General features: G+C 45.5%; 1 protein-coding gene across 2 annotated transcripts in view; it reads left to right on the forward strand.

Moving 5' to 3' along the window:
• ripor3 (RIPOR family member 3) overlaps positions 1–19,398 on the forward strand; it is a 217,098-nt gene that overhangs the window by 83,354 nt on the left and 114,346 nt on the right. The gene's annotated exons all lie outside the window — the stretch shown is intronic.

Here is a 19,398-nt window from a genome sequence, read left to right on the forward strand (position 1 = left end):
AATACATTATGTTCATTTATGTAATAGCTGATAAATTTTCTAAGTGAATAGAAATTGAAATTGAAAATGAAAAATCAATTTCTGTCTACGATCAATTATGTTTCCCTCCCGAGCAACGCAACTGGATTCTCCTCCAACAAAAGTGCAAGTTGGTTTTGGCTCCATGGATTTCTTCACAGTTTTCATCAAATGTGCTGTGCCATCAGCTCACAGGAAACACAACTCTGATGGAATGCCTTGATTCATGTCAGTGCCTCCTCCTCCTCCTCCTCCTCCTGAGGTGTTATTCCTCACCTCCAGTCGGCACTCCACCCAGCAACTCAACTAATGGGTGCCAATGCTTACCAAAGCGAGGGAGTGATTTGTAGGCCTGGTTCTAAGGCTCACTGTTTTTTGGTCAGGATTCAAGCCTTGTGTCACTGAGTCGTTTTATATATAACTTTTGTATTTATTTGCGCGCAAAATGTTAGATTGGTTGTTAGTGGCATTATAAAGAGTGTAAGTACAGCTAATTTCACAATATATGAAAGGTGATTGGGGCCATGCTATAACACAGGTGGCACAAATGGGGAGTTCTGATGATGTCGAAACCTATGAGAATAAGGTTCAAGTGGATGATGAGGCCATCAAATCCCCTCAATCAGATTACAGGAGCCCACCTTTGGATCTTATGTGATTTATATATTTAAATCCATGATTTGATGATAAAACTTGAGAGTTTATACATGCAAAATCCATAGATGCATTTAAAGGGAAGCTAGATAAGTACATGAGGGAGAAAGGAATATGGCGATAGGGTGAGAAGTAAATTGAGTGGGAGGAGGCTTGTGTGGAGCATAAACACTGGCATGGGCCGATGGCCTGTTCCTGTGTTGTAAATTCTATGTAAAAAGCATAGTAAAAAAATCTCTGTTGATTTTGCAAATATATGGTAGGAGTCAGTGTAGAGTTACATTAAAGCTATGGCCCTGATATTCCATAGAGGTTCTTCCAGTCTCCCGCTGCAACTTCGGCAGGAGATTAGCGGAACCTCCAGCGAAACAATTTAAATGTTTAAAAATAGCCATACCCCCACCACTGAAACCCTAGTCCATGCCTTTATCAACTTGAAGCTGGACTTCTTGAAGGCACTCCTGGCCAGCTTCCCTGCCTGAGCCCCTTGGCATTATCTGCACAAAGTCCTGCACTCCCATTGCTCCCATCCTCCCAAAATGTAAAGGAACAGCAAGATGGTTGTGATGGTTGAAGGTCAATCATCACAGCCCCAGGACATCGCGGCAGGAGTTCCTCAGGGCAGTGTCCTAGGCCCAACCATCATCAGCTGCTTCATCAATGACCTTCCCTCCAACATAAGGTCAGAAATGGGGATGTTCGCTGATGACTGCACAGTGTTCAGTGCCATTTACAGCTCCTCAGATAATGAAGCAGTCCATGCCCACATGCAACAAGACCTGGAAGACATGCAGACTTGGGCTGATAAGTGGCAGGTAACATTTGCACCACAGAAGTGCCAGGCAATGATTATCTCCAACAAGCGAGAGTCTAACCACCGCCCCTTGGTATTCAACGGCATTACTATCGCCGAATCCACCACCATCAACATCCTGGGGGGTCACCATTGACCAGAAACTTAACTGGACTAGCCACATAAGTACAGTGGCAACAAGAGCAGGTCAGAAGCTAGGTATTCTACGGCGAGTGTCTCACCTCCTGACTCCCCAAAACCTTTCCACCATCTACAAGGCACAAGTAAGGAGTGTGATGGAATACTCTCCACTTGCCTGGATGAGTGCAGCTCCAACAACACTCAAGAAGCTTGACACCATCCAGGACAAAGCAGCCCGCTTGATTGGCACCCCATCCACCACCTTAAACATTCACTCCCTCCACTACCGGTGTACCATGGCTGCAGTATGTACCATCTACAAGATGCACTGCAGCAACTCACCAAGGCTTCTTCGGCAGCACCTCCCAAACTCGCGACCTCTTCCACCTAGAAGGACAAGGGTAGCAGGCGCATGGGAACACCACCATCACCAAGTTCCCCTCAAAGTCACACACCATCCTGACTTAGAAGTTTATTGACGATCCTTTATCGTCGCTGGGTCAAATCCTGGAACTCCCTCCCTAACAGCACTGTGGGAGTGCCTTCACAACACGGACTGCAGCGGTTCAAGAAGGTGGCTCACCGCCACCTTCTCAAGGGCAATTAGGGATGGGCAATAAATGCTGGCCTTGCCAGTGACGCCCACATCCCATAAATGAATTTTAAAAAATACACTCAATGGGAAGACTCTGCAGGATGTGGCTGAACAAAGAGATCCAGGCGTTCAAATATCTAATTCCCTGAAAGTGCGAGTGTAGGTAGTAAAGCCATAAGTAAAAGACAAAGAGCATTTTGAGTTTTATAAATAGGGGCATGCAGTACAAGAGCAAAGAAGTAATGACAAATGTGAACCAAACATTGCTAAGGGCACAGGTAGAATTCTGTCTACTGTTTTGGGCACTCCTTTATGGAAAGGATACTAAAGCCATAAACAGTGTACAGCATAGTTTCACCAGAATGATGCCAGGGTTTGGGAACTATAGTTATAAGGAGAGACTTGAGATATTAGGACTATTTCCACTGGAGCAGAGAAGGCTTAGATGAGATTTAATAACGATTTTTAAAATTAAGAAGAGATTTTATAGAGTAAGTAGGGAAAGACTGTTTCTCCTGGTTGGGGAGTTGGTGACAAGGGGTTACTAAGAAAGTGAGCAGGGAGGTTAGGAGAAATTTCTTTAATCAGAGTGTTGTTGAAACATGGAATGCTTTGCCACAGGAAATCGATGAGGCAGACACCATAGTATCTTTTAAGGGAAAATTGGATACATATTTGAAGCAGAGAAAGATACGCAGTTATGAAGAGAGTATGCGGCAGTAGGAGCAGTTTTTGATTGCTGAAGCAAACAGCTGGAACTGACATAATGGACCACATGGCCTCCTTCAGTGCTGTAACCTTTTATGGTCCCTATGGTGTGTATCCTTTCCAAGCTCCACTGGCTCCACATACTCCAGAGAGTTGACTATAAAATTCTCATGCTCGCTTTCATATACAGCATGGCCTTACCTTAGTGATCTCCTCCAGTCTTCCATCCACACATACTGTAATGATCAATAACATGTCATTCTATAGTGGACACTAGGTGGAGCCGTAGAGCTGTATATAGCTGTATTAAGACTACACTACCCAGCTGTATATATATTAAGACTACATTACCCATGAGGCACTAGGCTACCCACAAGGCAGCAGTCAAGATGGAAGCCTCTACAAGATGCTGTACAAGTCCACATGTGCTCAATAAAAGTAACTAGCAAAAGCTAGCTGTGTTCATAATAAGAATGTCTAGTTATTAATGAACATAACATGGTACCAGGGTGGTGAAGATCTGCTGAAAATTTGTGAAAAGCGACATGGAGAATTTGAAGCCACCAGAGCGTTTGAATCTCACAAAAAAAATCGACTACAATTGGCAGACTTTTAAACAACAATTCGAACTCTACATTGCAGCCATCGGATTCGGTACGAAGCCAGACGCAAGGAAGATAGCGTTGCTGCTTACGGTTGCAGGCCCACAGGCGATAGAGGTATTTAATACATTTGTATTTAATCCAGCGGAGAACAGAGACAAATTAGACGATGTGCTACAGAAATTTGATGCACATTGTTCTCCCAAAAAGAATGAGACGTATGAAAGATACATCTTCCGTTCTCGGACACAGCAACAAAATAAGACTTTTGATAGCTTTATAACTGATCTGAAACTGAAAGCACAGACATGTAATTTCTCTGAGCTCAAAGCATCCATGATTCGTGACCAGATTGTGTTTGGTATTCATGATAAAAAAGTTAGGGAACGTCTGTTGAGAGAAACCGAACTAAATTTGGAAAATGCGGTGAAAATATGCCAAGCCAGCGAGCTAGCTCGAAATCACGCGAAGACTTTCAGTGAAATCAATAATGATGCGAATGTAATGAGTGATAATGCTGCTGTCGGTGCTGTGTCCTACAAGGGGAAGAAACGTGGGCAGAACAGAAATGAAAAGCAATCGGAGGATGAAATTTTTAATTGTAAACGCTGTGGTTACAAACACCAGTTAAGACAATGCCCAGCATTTGGAAAAATGTGCACAAAGTGTAATGGAAAGAATCACTTTGCCAAACAATGCTTTTCAAAAGTAAAAACGACGAAAGGGCAACGAGTTAATGTGATTGAGGACACTGATTTAAGTGAGACATTTTTTGTAGGAATGGTGTCATGTGACGATATCAAAAAAGATACAGAAAATGTGCAGCCCTCAGAAATAGACAATGCTGAACATAAAGTTAATGCAGTAAAAGAGGACAAATGGATGATCCCGCAGATAAATGGAGCATTAGTTACATTGAAACTGGACACTGGGGCAAAAGCAAACTTAATCAGTATGAGTGACATTAACAATATGAAAGAAAAGCCCAAAATACAGAAAAAGTCAGTACTACTGAAGAGCTACAATGGACAGAAAATAGATAGCTTAGGTGTATGCAGACTTAAAGTGACAGTCAAAGACAAAGTGCATCATCTCATGTTTTCTGTTGTGGCTGAAAGACTTGATTCGATACTAGGTGACAAAGCTTGTGAAGACTTAGAACTGGTCAAGAGAGTCTACCGTATAAACTGTGCCATAAGCAGACCAGATGACTCAGGTGATGAAGCAGAGAGCCCATCAAGGATGAAAAGGCCAAAGGGTATCCATGTCTTCAAAAAGCCTAGTTTCTTCAAGAAGAAAGAAAAAGACTTTAAGGTCAAAGAGAAGCCAAAGGAAAAAAATCACAAAGAGGAAAAACACAAGGAGAAAAAGTCCAAAGATATAACCGCAGCAGATGTTGTTAAGCAGTGGAAAGAGAAAAAGAAAAAGAAGAAGCCTGCACCAGAGCAGGAAGCAGTTCCGGTGGATACTCCTTCTTTCCTCAGGCCAATCTTTGGTGTTCCATTAGCCGAGGCTACTGAGAGGACTATGCTGTATGATGGGATCCAGCTGCCAGCAGTTTTCGAGAGTGCATTGACTACATTGAGAGTTATGGCATGAAGAGTGAAGGAAACACTGAAACCCTCTCCAAGCAAAGATCGCAAGGAGACCTCGATCTATACAAGAGCAAATTGATGACAATGCCGCAACTGCATCTCGTCATTCACCGCCAGAACAATCTCATGAAGACACATCAGACTTACCCATGTTGAGAAGATCCACACGTGAAGTAAAAGAGCCTGATAGACTTAATCTTTGAGTACAATGTAAAGCTTTGAAAATGTGTTGACTGTTTTGAAAATGTTTATGTTTATAGAGCACTAACAAAAGTGTTACTGATATTATCTTTATTGTTTTCTTGAAAGTTGATTGATATTGATTTTGTTAAACCTCAAAGAAAGGGGGATGTAATGATCAATAACATGTCATTCTATAGTGGACACTAGGTGGAGCCGTAGAGCTGTATATAGCTGTATTAGGACTACATTACCCAGCTGTATATATATTAAGACTACATTACCCATGAGGCACTAGGCTACCCACAAGGCAGCAGTCAAGATGGAAGCCTCTACAAGATGCTGTACAAGTCCACATGTGCTCAATAAAAGTAACTAGCAAAAGCTAGCTGTGTTCATAATAAGAATGTCTAGTTATTAACGAGCATAACACATACATCCTTTGTTCCTCTAACACTGGGCTTCTCCTTGCCTTCATCTCTCTGCTTCACTATGACACTGATGCTCTGAAACTCCCTGCCCAGTTCCCTCTACATTGCCACCTCCCACCCTGTTTATACAAACCTCCTTAAAACCCTTCTGTTGAACACTGCCTTTGGTTCCCCACCCACAATCCTCTCTATTTTTCTCTTTTCCCCTCCTGCTCTGTATTTCCTGTATTATGCTCCTCATGTTAAGTGTTTTAACAATCCTCTTGCACATGAAGACCTTATAGAGATGCAGGTAGCTGTAGTTACCCAAATTATTCCCCCTCATCTCCTGGTGGCACTGACTCTTGCTGGGATATGGTTCCACAAGTGCTGGTAGTCCCATGTTACCTGACCATTCTTCAAGTATGAGCCTAGACACTATGGGGGGAATTTTCCCAGCCCTGAGGAGGTGGGTCTGCCAGGAAAATGGCAGAAACTGGGAGCGGATACCGACCCCGCTCCCAACCAGCCTCCATGCCAACTTCACGGGAGGTGGGTCCCCAAGTCGCGCAGGGACCCGTCTCCTCGAGGTGGGAAGGGGATTAAAGCCAATTAGTTAACGGGCAGTTTTGAGGCTTTTCCCCATTTTGAGCCCTCTGCTGCGGGCTTCCCGATGGGTGCAAACCTCGCCAGGGTCAGCGAGGCAAGCAGTGGGTCTGCGGGGGTGAGAGGGGTCAAAATGTAAGATGTAGAGGTGAATGATGGGTGCAGATGTGGAGAGGTAAGTATGAGAGGTGAGTGTAAAGTGTTGGAAAAAGTTTCCTTACCTTTGCTTCTTCCTGCAGGCTTCAACCGTTGAGGATCCAGAAGGGCCTCATCTCAATGGTAGAGATGACAGATTGGCTGCTGCATTCTCAGATGTTGCAGCCATCTGCTTTCTGCTGAGGAGAGAAGTCTTGGTAAGTGTAAAGTCTGTGGGTTGTGCAGTTAATAACGACACAGACTTCAGGAGTAACAAACAAACAGGACTTTACTATTCGAAGGTCAGGGCGAATCTGCCCAAGGAATCCTACCACAACGCTCATATACTGGTGTGGTCACTGTCAGTATTACAGTATACAGAAGCCAAACAAGTAGTGCCACACCTAAAGTAGTTCTCTTAAAGGTGAACGGTTACATACAATAGTTTCCTTAAAGGTAGACGGGTACATACACTACAATCCTCCCTTTTTAGCTTACAACATACTGATTCCTTAGTAAACATACATTATAACATATATACAGCTTATGTAAGACAGTTCATAGATTCAGTCTTTCTGGAGGTTTCCGGATTCTGTCCGGATAACGCCGCAGTGGTGTCGTCATTCCCAGCGGGCTAGTATGTGCTTCTGGCAAAGTCGATTCGGCTTGAAAAACAGTGTCAGGTTCATCTGATTCCAGTATTACCAGATCGGAAGTAGGTGTTCTGGGTATCTCAGTTTCAACATTACCCGGGTAAGGTGGTGAAGTCGGTTGCCCATTTGTGGTGGACCCTATGATCTGGTCCACATGGCACCTTATTATATTGTCCCCAATGTCCACCGTATACATCAACGGCCCTAGCCTTTTTCCAATAGTTCCAGGCTGCCATTTCTCGGTACGGTAGTCCCGGGCCAAAACTCGTTGACCGATCTGGAAAGATCTAGTGGCCCTTTCATTCATGCCTTGGAATTGCCGGTTCTCTACGTCCCTTCTGACGTTTGGTTTGAGTAAATCCAGCCGGCATCTTAGGCGTCTATTAAAAAACATCATGGCGGGAGTTTGATTTGTGACCGCATGTGTTGCATTCCGGTAGGCCAACAAAAAGCTATCCACCTTATGTTGTAGATTTATGTCTTCATTACCCATGGCCTTTATGGCCTTCTTGAAGGTCTGGACAAACCTTTCAGCCAATCCATTGGAGGCGGGGTGGTATGGGGCTGACGTGTAGTGCTTAACCCCATTGCTCTTTAAGAATTTCTTGAATTCTTCGGACACAAATTGCGGTCCATTATCAGAACAGATCTGTTCCGGCAGGCCATTCCTAGCAAACATAGTCCTTAACACTGTGATGGTTTTTTCCGTGGTGGTGGTGGTCATCTTAATTACTTCCGGCCACTTGGAGTGGGCATCCATCGCTATTAGAAACATCGAGTCCATAAATGGACCAGCAAAGTCGATGTGTACTCTTTGCCAAGGAGATGAGGGCCACTCCCATGGATGCAGAGGAGCCTGTGGTGGCGCGTTCTGAACCCTCTGACATCCTAGGCAGTTCTTAGTGATCTCTTCGATGTCTCCATCAATGCCTGGCCACCACACAAACGCTCTTGCTAGGTTCTTCATCTTCACTCCACCCAGATGTCCTTCGTGCAGCTCCTTTAGCACCTTCTTTTGGAGTTTGGGTGGAATCACCACTCTAGACCCACACATCAGGGTTCCTCGACACACTGACAGTTGTTCTTTCCTCTGTGAAAATGCTTGCAGTGTTGGTTCGCTCTGTGCTGGCCATCCCTCCACCGTTAAATCATAGACTCGTGAAAGAGTCGGGTCATTCCTTGTCTCATTCTCAATCATTGAGTTTGTTATCGGTAAACACTCCACTATGGATGAGTGGAACATCTCTACTGGGTCCACTGTACTCGCTTCTTCTACCATCAGTAATGGCAAGCGCGATAACCCATCAGCATTTCCATGCTGTTTGGACCTTCTGTATTCGATGTCATATTGGTGTGCCCCAAGTAACACGGACCACCTTTGTAACCTTTGTGCTGTCATGGTGGAAACGGCCTTGTTTGGGTTGAATATGGACACCAACGGCTGGTGGTCTGTCAGTAATGTGAACTTCTTACATTGCAGGTAATGATTGAATTTCTTCACGCCCCACACCAGACTGAGGGCCTCCCTATCTATTTGAGCATAATTTCGCTCTGCGGGGGTCAACGATCGGGACGCGAATGCCACTGGCCTTTCCGAGCCATTTGGTAGCCTGTGCGACAGTACTGCTCCAATTCCGTACGGGGAAGCATCACAAGCTAGACGAAGGGGTAACGTTGGGTTGAAATGAGCCAACACTTCTTCAGAGGTAATCAACTCCTTGCTTCTGCGAAAAGCCTTTCTGCATTCCTCACTCCACTTCCATGGTGTATCTTTCCGCAACAGAGCATTCAGCAGATGCAGCACCGTGGATAAATTTGGCAGAAACTTGTGATAGTAATTAATCAACCCCAAGAATTATCTTAACTGTGATACGTTTCCTGGAGCGGGGGCCTTCACGACCGCTTCTATCTTTTCAGGTGACTTGTGCAGTCCCTCTCGGTCAATGACATGACCGCAGTATGAGATCCGTTTTTGGAAGAACTCACACTTCTTGCGATTAACCCGAAGGCCATACTCCTTCAACCTGGTGAGTACCAGTTTCAAATTTGTGAGGTGTTCTTCCTCGTCTTTTCCCGTGATCAGAATATCATCTAAGTAGCACTGCGTGCTTGGAATTCCTTGTAATACCTGCTCCATGGCCCTCTGCCAAATTGCTGGCGCCGAAGCTACCCCAAAGACCAGTCTATTATAGCGATACAAGCCTCTGTGTGTGTTGATGGTGAGGTACTGGCGTGACTCTTCCTCGACCTCCATCTGTAAATATGCCTGAGCCAGGTCTATCTTGGTGAAGTGCTTCCCTCCAGCCAACGAAGCAAAGATATCTTCAATCCGCGGAAGCGGGTATTGTACCGTGTGAAGCACCGGATTCACTGTGATCTTGAAATCTCCGCAGATACGGACCTTCCCCGGTCCCCCTGGCTTATTACTTGGTGAGGACTTCATGACGGGAACAATGGGCGTGGCCCACTCACTCCAGTCCACTTTTGACAGGACCCCTGATCGTTCAAGTTCTTCCAGTTCTGCCTCCACAGCTGGTCGTATTGCGTAAGATCTGGCCTTAAAAAACTTTGGGCTTGCATGTTCTGCAATCTTAACCTTTGCTTTAATTCCTCGCAGTGTTCCCAGTCCTTGCTGGAATACCTCTTTAGCTTCGTCCAATATTCTGGACAACCGTTCAGGTTTGACATCCTCTTTTCCGGAATCCACCGTCATGGTGTTTAGTGAATGCCAGTCCATCTTTATTTTTCGGATCCACTCCCGTCCCAGAAGTGGTGGACCTCCCTCAGGCAACACATACAGGTCCAACCGGTGGTGATCTTTATCCTTGTATCTCACCTTGACTTCTATCTTTCCGATGGGGAATACTTTGTGCCCCGTGTATGTCTGCAGTACTAGTTCCGTATCCCGTAGTGGAATATGCTTGAATAACTTTTTATAGTCATGCTTATTCATGACCGTCAACGCCGATCCGGTGTCCACTTCCATTTTTACTTGGACTTTGGCAATCTGTAGCGTGATCCAGATAGTCTGTCGGTCAGCTTCATTACTCACATTGTGAATTCTTAGACTGTCCAGTCCTTTGCAGTTGGAGTGTGAGTCCGACTTCTGTTCCTTCAGACTCTTCCTAGTCACCTCTTGTACCTTTCTGTACCATTTTTGTGGTGACTCATTATTGTTGTACGTCGTTCCTGACCGGCATACCTTAGCCATGTGGCCGAGCTTGCCACATTTCCTACCTTCTTGTTTTTTAAACCAGCATTGGTTCTGGTCGTGTGTTGTCTTCCCACAACGATAGCATTTCGTTGTACCCGAAGTAATTTGTTGTACCCTGAGTGCCGCTGCCTTTAGCTGCATTTCCGCAGTTCCTTTCGCTGCGGCTTCGTTTGATGCTGCGATAAGGACAGCCTTATCCAGTGGAAGATCGTTCTCTTTGAGTAGTCGCTTTTGCGTCCCTTCCTTGGACAATCCGCATACGAACTTGTCTCGCAGTGCCTCTGTCAGATTCCCTCCGAACTGGCAGTGTTTCGCTAGCCTACGCAGTTCGACCAAGTATTCCGCGTTGCTTTCGTCTTTCCGTTGCGTTCTTGCATAGAATTTGAATCGTTCAGCCAACATCAATGGTGCGGGGTTCAAGTGATCCTTCAGCACTGCTACAATATCATCGAAAGTCTGATCCGCCGGTTTAGCTGGTGAGAGAAGATGCTTCAACAACCCGAATGTTTTCGCACCCATTATGTTAAGTAAGGTTAAAGCTTTTTCATCCTTTGCTATTTTATTAGCCTTACAATGTATCTCAATACATTCCACGTACGTGGTCCAGTCTTCTATCTCAGAATTAAAATCGTTGATGTCCCCACGCTCAGGCATCTTCCTTTCCTTGGGAACAACACAAGTATTTCTTTAAATTATTATTATTTTATTTTTCTAAGATGGCGGCTTTTCCCGCGAAAATGGCGGTTTCCCGCTCTTTCCTTCTCTCCCCGCCCCTTCAATGGCGGTTTCCCGCGTCTGTCGTCTTCTCCGCCTAATGGCGGCTTCCCGCGTTTCTTCCCTGGTGGGAGGGGTACGCTTTCCCCACAGCGGACAGGTTCAGCCGCTGGGCTGGCTCTCGCACAGTTCCCCTTACTCGGCTCTGTCTCTCTCTCCCGCTCGCACGGCTCTACCGGCTCTGGGTACACCCCGTTGACGGAGAACAGTTCAGCCGCTGGACTGGCTCTCGCGCAGTCTCTCTCCCCTTGCTCGGCTCTGTCTCTCTCTCTCCCGCCCGCTCGGCTCTACCGGCGCTGGGTACTCCCGTTGGCGGAGAACAGTTCAGCCGCTGGACTGGCTCTCGCGCAGTCTCCCTTGGTCGGCTCTGTTTCTCCCGCACGCTCGGTTCCCATTCGCCTCCCAGCCCTCTCGCAGTCTGGTGCTTCCCTCCCCAGCTGCGGCTGAGTTTCTCTCTTCCCGCGCCTACGCTCCCGGTCTCAGCGCTTCGTGGCTTCGGTCGCTGCCCGGCTTTCCCGCCGATCGCGGTCTGGCTGTCTCACGACGCCGTTGGACCCGACTTTCCGTCCGGCTCCTTTCCCCCTCGACCGTGGTCGAGTGCACAGCCCTTATCCTCCGGATATTCTTTACACTTTCCCTTACTCACAGTCTCCGTGGCCGCCTTGCTTCCTGCTGATCAGCTCACTCCGCACCGTGGCAGAAGGGACAGTCAGTGCCTGTTGCTGATGGAAGCTTTTGTTGCTAAAGTCTTCCTCCTTTCTATTGCTGCAGCCTCGTGTTTTCTCCCAGCAGAACGACGAGGGCGGTTGCCTCTCTTCGACGCTCTTTAGTTGCTTTGGTAGTCTTGCCGCAGGGTACGATCGGACTCGTCGCCACTGTAAAGTCTGTGGGTTGTGCAGTTAATAACGACACAGACTTCAGGAGTAACAAACAAACAGGACTTTACTATTCGAAGGTCAGGGCGAATCTGCCCAAGGAATCCTACCACAACGCTTATATACTGGTGTGGTCACTGTCAGTATTACAGTATACAGAAGCCAAACAAGTAGTGCCACACCTAAAGTAGTTCTCTTAAAGGTGAACGGTTACATACAATAGTGTCCTTAAAGGTAGACGGGTACATACACTACAGTAAGCCTATGTGCAAGGGCTCACTTTAGAACAGAGATTGTCAGTGTTTGACAGCTTCTCAAAGTTGTCAAACGCTGAAAATTCATCTGTCAAAATCTTTTCGACAGATGAAGCGTCATACGCTGACATCATCTGTCACCGGCTTTCCCTTAATTGGCCGGTAAGGGCGTGCTTAACAAGGCCAATCAAGGGAAAATAGTGGGTATTCATCAGACGTTGCTGGGGGGCGGGACTAGAACCCGGAAGGCAGCAGTCCCACCCCCAACTCGTCTCGGTTGGCAAAATCCAGCCGAGTGTTGGCAGACTAGTCGCTTACATAGGGCATCACAGCTGACCCTAATTTAGAGCTTGCCCGACAGCCAGGCACATGCACTTTCCACTAGTGATCACTGGATAGTGATCAGGATCACAAATCCTGGCTGCTTTTTCCTCTTCCCAACCCAACAGTACTGAGGCTAACTGCAGCAGCTAAACTTCTGCACTGTCTGAGATTAGTACGGTCAGCACAGATCAGTAATCAAGCCAGGGACCTTCTAGTGTGCATGTTTTAGTACTGTACCTTTACCCAGTAAACTACTGAAGTAGTCAGGTCTGAGTTTTAAAAAAAACTTTTACTTCATATTTCACTGATTTGGGGAAGACTTACTAGTACCAAAATTAAAAGGCTGAGGAGTGACACAGAATCACTTCATGTAAAGTGACTTGAAATAATTGAAGATTAAACAAGAAAAAATAAGAGTCTCTAGAATTTGTTTTAAAGAAAGACTTGCATTTGTACAATGCTTACTCACAACCCTCAAAAATAATCGCAGGTACTTCACATGCAGTGAGTTACGTTGAAGTGCAGTGAGTGTTATGTAGTAAATGTTGTCTACATATGTACAGCAAGATCCCACTGTCATGAATCTTATCATTCATGAAGAAATTACTCATGAAATAATACTGGGCGGCCAGCTGGTGGCGCCGTCCAAGGAGTATAAATACTCGGGCGTGGGCCCAGCTTGCTCAGGATGTTTTTGTAACCAGGAACTAGTAATGTAACTAGAATCTCATGGTTGTGAAACAGTTGATTAAAGCCTTGTTTTATACTCAAACCAAGTGCTTAGTCGTTATTTTACATCACCCACAAAGGCCAATGAGATGAATGACCAAAACACATGTTTATGGTAGTGTTGTTTGAGTGGGGACTGTAGGCTAGGACACCAGGAAAACTCCAATATCTTCTTTGTATAGTTCCATGGGATCTTTACCATCCAACTAAAGCACCAGGATAGGAAATCACTGGCACAGGTCGACAGGGCCTCAGCTTAAAGTCTTATTAAAAAGATAGCGCCTCTGACAATGAGTCATGAGAGCATCAAACTGGATTATACAGTGGAGTGGGGGCTTGAGCTCACAAACTTCTGACCTAGCAGTGAGTGCCATCAACTGATCCAAAATGACAGTGACAAAAATAAATTGAACCAGTCAGGAGCAAGTAGTTGATGAAATCTTGCACCATTCTTTTCCTGACAGTTAGTAAAACATTGTTTTGGCTTTGACTCCATAGAGGAAAAATTCACATCAAAGGTGGAATGCAGACTTAAGTCTGTCCAGTCGTTTTCAGGTGACAAGAATAGGGATTTTTAATTAACAATAGTCATAACTAGAATGTTTCTGTTATTTAAGTTTTTTTTAAATTTGCTTGTGGGACCTGGGCATCGCTGGCAAGGCCAGCATTTATTGCCCATCCCTAGTTGCCCTTGAGAAGGTGGTGGTGAGCCGCCTTCTTGAACCGCTGCAGTCCGTGTGGTGAAGGTACTCCCACAGTGCTGTTAGGGAGGGAGTTCCAGGATTTTGAGCCAGCGACGATGAAGGATTGGCGATATACTTCTAAGTCAGGGTGTTGTGTGACTTGGAGGTGGTGGTGTTCCCATGCACCTGCTGCCCTTGTCCTTCTAGGTGGAAGAGGTCGCGAGTTTGGGAGGTGCTGCCAAAGAAGCCTTGGCGAGTTGCTGCAGTGCATCTTGTAGATGGTACACACTGCAGCCACGGTATGCCGGTGGTGGAGGGAGTGAATGTTTAAGGTGGTGGATGGGGTGCCAATCAAGCGGGCTGCTTTGTCCTGGATGGTGTCGAGCTTCTTGAGTGTTGTTGGAGCTGCACTCAGCCAGACAAGTGGAGAGTATTCCATCACACTCCTTACTTGTGCCTTGTAGATGGTGGAAAGGCTTTGGGAAGCCAGGAGGTGAGACACTCACTGCAGAATATCTAGCCTCTGACCTGCTCTTGTTGCCACAGTATATATGTGGCTGGTCCAGTTAAGTTTCTGGTTAATAGTGACCCCCAGGATGTTGATAGTGGGGGATTTGGCGATGATAATGCCATTGAATGTCAAGGGGTGGTGGTTAGACTCTCGCTTGTTGGAGATAGTCATTGCCTGGCACTTCTGTGGCGTGAATGTTACCTGCCACTTATCAGCCCAAACCTGAACGTCGTCCAGGCCTTGTTGCATGCGGGCATGGACTGCTTCATTATCTGAGGAGTTGTGAATGGCGCTGAACACTGTGCAGTCATCAACGAACATCCCCATTTCTGACCTAAGTTAAGAGAGGACAGGGAATGAAGAGGTTAAAAAAAGCCATGTATGCTAGAAAATGCACAGTAGGTTGGTTAGTATCTAACAGAGAAAGATAGGATAAGTTTAATGTTTCAGGTGTAACCTTTCATCAGAATAGAGTGATTTACAGAGACATATGGTGATACGTGTCCAAATCACACATTCCTTCATCATCACTGGGCCAATATCCAGGTATTCCCCACGATTGTGGGAGCATCAGCTCACAAGGACTGCATTGGTTCAAGGAAAAAGGGCCCACCAACTTCTCAGGGGAACTATGGATAGACAATAAATGCAGCTTTGCCAGTGTCACCTGAGAACAAACAAGAAAAATTATAGGCAATGTTGCATTAGAGGTTTCTAAATTATCTATTATATTGACTATTGAACTGAAATAACTGACAAGTGACTCCGGGAGGAATTTCCCACGTAACTTGGGCTGGTGTTCGGGTGAAGGGGGCGGGGGGTGTTCCTGCTGGGTCTCTATTCATAATGATCTTCCATCTGTTGGATGGTGGAAGCAACCAACCAAAAAGGAATGGGCGTAACCAAATAAGGCGATAATGAGAGAGTCATTACCACAATAGCAGCACTGGATGCCAGTAAGTTACTGCTGTCCATTGTTGCTGGGAATGGCAAACGCCCTTTCACCCAAGGGAGCGCAATCAATCACAGAACAATCGGTTTGTGGTCTCCAACCACACTTCATGGTGGATCTAATAGAGGCCAGATTCTTTTCCCTGACCAGGAAGAGATGGGCTCCTTTAAGCTGCTCCAGAAGGCAAAAAACACTGTGGGAATCCACCCAAAATATTTAAAATTAGGTTGTCTGGTAAGATCAGTGGTTGACTGCTGGGTGGGCACAATTCCCACGCTGCTGCAATTGTGGTGGTACAGCCGCTGAAGAAGATGATCTAGGCCTCTCTCTGTCGGGGAGGACTCAATTTGTAAATCGCTTTTTATTCTATAAAGTGCATCTTTTATTCTGTAGCCAATACCTTGATTTTCTCTATTGCATAATATGCTTTCGCACAGATTTAAACAACATTTCCATGGCTTTGGATTTGCCACAAAATAAGATGAAAAATTCAGAAACTCACATCATCCAGTAGCAATGATACAACAGCAGTATTAAATCAGGCTGGTGTTAACCACAGCCCTGTTCTGGTAACAGGAGAATGCAGGCAATATCATTTCTATCTCTCAGTCAGTATTCTAAATGGATGTTCCTAGTTTGCCTGCTGTCAGATACATTACAAGTAACAAGCTGTGAACATTTCACATACATGTCCCTCTAGGTTGCTTGTGGGCTTAATCTGAAATTAAACTCATTTGAAACAGGTGTTAAAGCTGCAGGAAACAGTGTCGAGATTTAATTCCAGTTAATTTTCACCACTGCTATTTATTTAATTTGGGCCAATTCAAAATGACTACATGGAATAGCAGTAACAAGGTTGTACTTTAATTCACTTACATATTTTAGCTGGTGAGGAAACTGTCCTATGGTATTGAAAGAGTCAACCAAAGGGTTTTGGTTCCATTCTAAAACAAGTGAGCATTTTTTAATTTTTATTCATTGATGGGATGTGGGCTTCGCTGGCTAGGCCTGCATTTAGTGCCCATCCCTAATTGCCCTCGAGAAGATGGTGGTGAGCCGTCTTCTTGAACCGCTGCAGTCCATATGGTGTAGGTACACCCACAATGCTGTTAGGAAGGGAGTTCCAGGATTTTGGCCCAGCAACAGTGAAGGAACGGCGATACAGGTCCAAGTCAGGATGGTGTGTGACTTGGAGGGGAACTTGTAGGTGGTGATGTTCCCATGCGTCTGCTGCCCTTGTCCTTCTAAGTGGTAGAGGTCGCGGGTTTGGAAGGTGCTGTTGAAGGAGCTTTGGCGAGTTGCTGCAGTGCATCTTGTAGATGGTACACACTGCAGCCACAGTGCGCCGGTGGTGGAGGGAGTGAATGTTGAAGGTGGTGGATGGAGTGCCAATCAAGCGGGCTGCTTTATCCTGAATGGTGTCGAGCTTCTTGAGTGTTGTTGGAGCTGCACTCATCCAGGCAAGTGGAGAGTATTCCATCACACTCCTGACTTGTGCCTTGTAGATGTGAAGTTTGTGGATTTCATTATAACTCCAATATTAAAGTACATGCTTGTTGCTCCAAACAGCAAACTGTTAGATTGTGCAATACATACTAAATTGCTTTCTTAAAATTAAAATAAATCTATTATGACTGCAGTGTAGAGGGTCAGCATCTGAGAAGGCATTGCAATGTTACTACACAATAACATTACACAGTCCTAATGTGCTCACTGACCTACATTGGCTCCCAGTCCGGCAACATTCAAATTTAAAATTCTCGTGCTTGTCTTCAATTCCCTCCATGGCCTTGCCCCGCCCTATCTCGGTAACGTCCTCCAACCCTACTATAGTCAGAGATCTTGCATTCCTCCAATTCTGGCCTCTTCCCCGATTTCCATCGTCCTACTTTGCAGACGACACAAAGCTGGGTGGGCGTGTGTGCTGTGAGGAGGATACCGAGAAACTCCAGTATGATTTGGGTGAATGGGCAGAAGCATGGCAGATGCAATATAACGTGGATAAATGCGAGGTTATCCACTTTGGTGTCAAAAACAGGAAGGCAGATTATTATCTGAATGGCAATAGATTGGGAAAAGGGGAAGTGCAACGAGACCTGGGCGTCCTTGTGCACCAGTCGCTGAAAGTAAGCATGCAGGTGCAGCAGACAGTTAAGAAGGCAAATGGTATGTTGGCCTTCGTAGCGAGAGGGTTTGAGCACAGGAATAAGGATGTCTTGCTGCAGTTGTACAGGGCCTTGGTGAGACCACATCTGGAGTATTGTGTGCAGTTTTGGTCACCTTATGAGGAAGGATGTTCTTGCCATGGAGGGAGTGCAGCGAAGATTCACCAGGCTGATACCTGGGATGGCAGGAATGACGTATGAGGAGAGATTGAGTCGATTGGGCTTGTACTCGCTGGAGTTTAGAAGAATGAGAGGGGATCTCATCGAAACTTATAAAATTCTAACAGGACTAGACAGGCTAGATGCTGGAAGGATGTTCCCGATGGTCGGGGAGTCCAGAACCAAGGTTCACAGTCTAAGGATAAGGGGTAAGCCATTTAGGACAGAGATGAGGAGGAATTTCTTCACCCAGAGAGTGGTGAACCTGTGGAATTCTCGACCAAAGAAGGCAGTAGAGGCCAATTCATTAAATATATTCAAGAAGGAGTTGGATATATTTCTTAAGGCTAAAGGGATCAAGGGATAATGGAGAGAAGGCAGGAACAGGGTACTGAATTTGGACAATCAGCCATGATCTCATTGAATGGCGGAGCAGGCTCGAGGGGCCGAATGGCCTACTCCTGCTCCTATCTTCTATGTTTCTATGTGGCCGTGCCTTCAACTGCCTAGGCCCGAATCTCTGGAATTCCCTCCCTAAATGTCTCTGCCTCTATCCCTCTCTCCTCCTTTAAGACTTTCCTTAAAATCTACCTCTTTGACCAAGCTTTTGGTCACCTGCCCTAATATCTCTGTGTGGCTTGGTGTCAAATTTTGTTTGATGATCTGAGTGAAGCACCTTGGGACGTTTTATTATGTTAAAGGAGCTACAGGAAACTTTCGTTTAAACGGAGGTTAAATCTCCGGAATGCTCTATCCACCGGCAAAATTCAGGAGTCGGTTCAGATAACTTTTTTTTACTTTTCGTTGCTTTTTTTCTCCATTCGTGGCTCTGCAAGCATCTAGCTGAAGCTGTTGCTTAGCTACAGAGACGCTTGCAAGCTGTGCCGACTGTAAGCAACAGGGTTTGTTGCTTCAGACGGAGCTCTGAGCTCCGTATGTTTTAACATTAGCGCTGGTTTCTCCGGCAGTGTTGATCGACCGGCACCAGCTCGGTCCCGTCAGTGCCGGATACCAGAAAGTTTCCTGTATATAAATGCAAGTTGTTGTTGATCCGCAGAAAGGCATAGCTGAGAGAATTCTTTTTCAGTTGTAGTGTGAAGTTAAGGAGGCTAGTATGGTACATCAACCTTTTTGAGGATTAATCAGGATTGACAGTGGATAGGTGGTAGTAGTTTACCACAAGTGGTAAAGAGTTGTGATGCACCACACAGTAATAAAACGCCTTTTAAACATAGACATTTTCCACTGCAGTATCATGATGGTGTTTATACTTCACTCGGGGAGATGTGAGGGAACAGCATCCAGTGCAGTGATGAAATTGGAGAAATTTTCATAATTTTTTTCAACTCCCCCTCCACAATGCCACACAGTCAACATATCGCTCATAAATTAAAATAAATGTGGGTGAGACGTCATTACTATCCATGTGGGAGAATAATTTACTTGGAAGTTGCCAGACAAAATCATTGGAACACTGGGGCGATAAATGTAACAGCCAAAGGACAATCCAGTTTATAGAGCTGTTTCGATTCTGAAAAACATGTTGGTTTGCTTTTACTTGTTTTCTAAAAGGATATTTTGCAAGGACGCACGGATTTTTAAAAAAAAACAGAAACCCATCGACAGATCATGAAATCCGTGAGGCATGTTTTTTTTATAGTTTACTAA

This window comes from Somniosus microcephalus, chromosome 13 (genome assembly GCF_052327205.1).
Source record: "Somniosus microcephalus isolate GS21.2 chromosome 13, FLI_Smic_1.0, whole genome shotgun sequence".
Classification (NCBI taxonomy): Eukaryota; Metazoa; Chordata; class Chondrichthyes; order Squaliformes; family Somniosidae; genus Somniosus; species Somniosus microcephalus.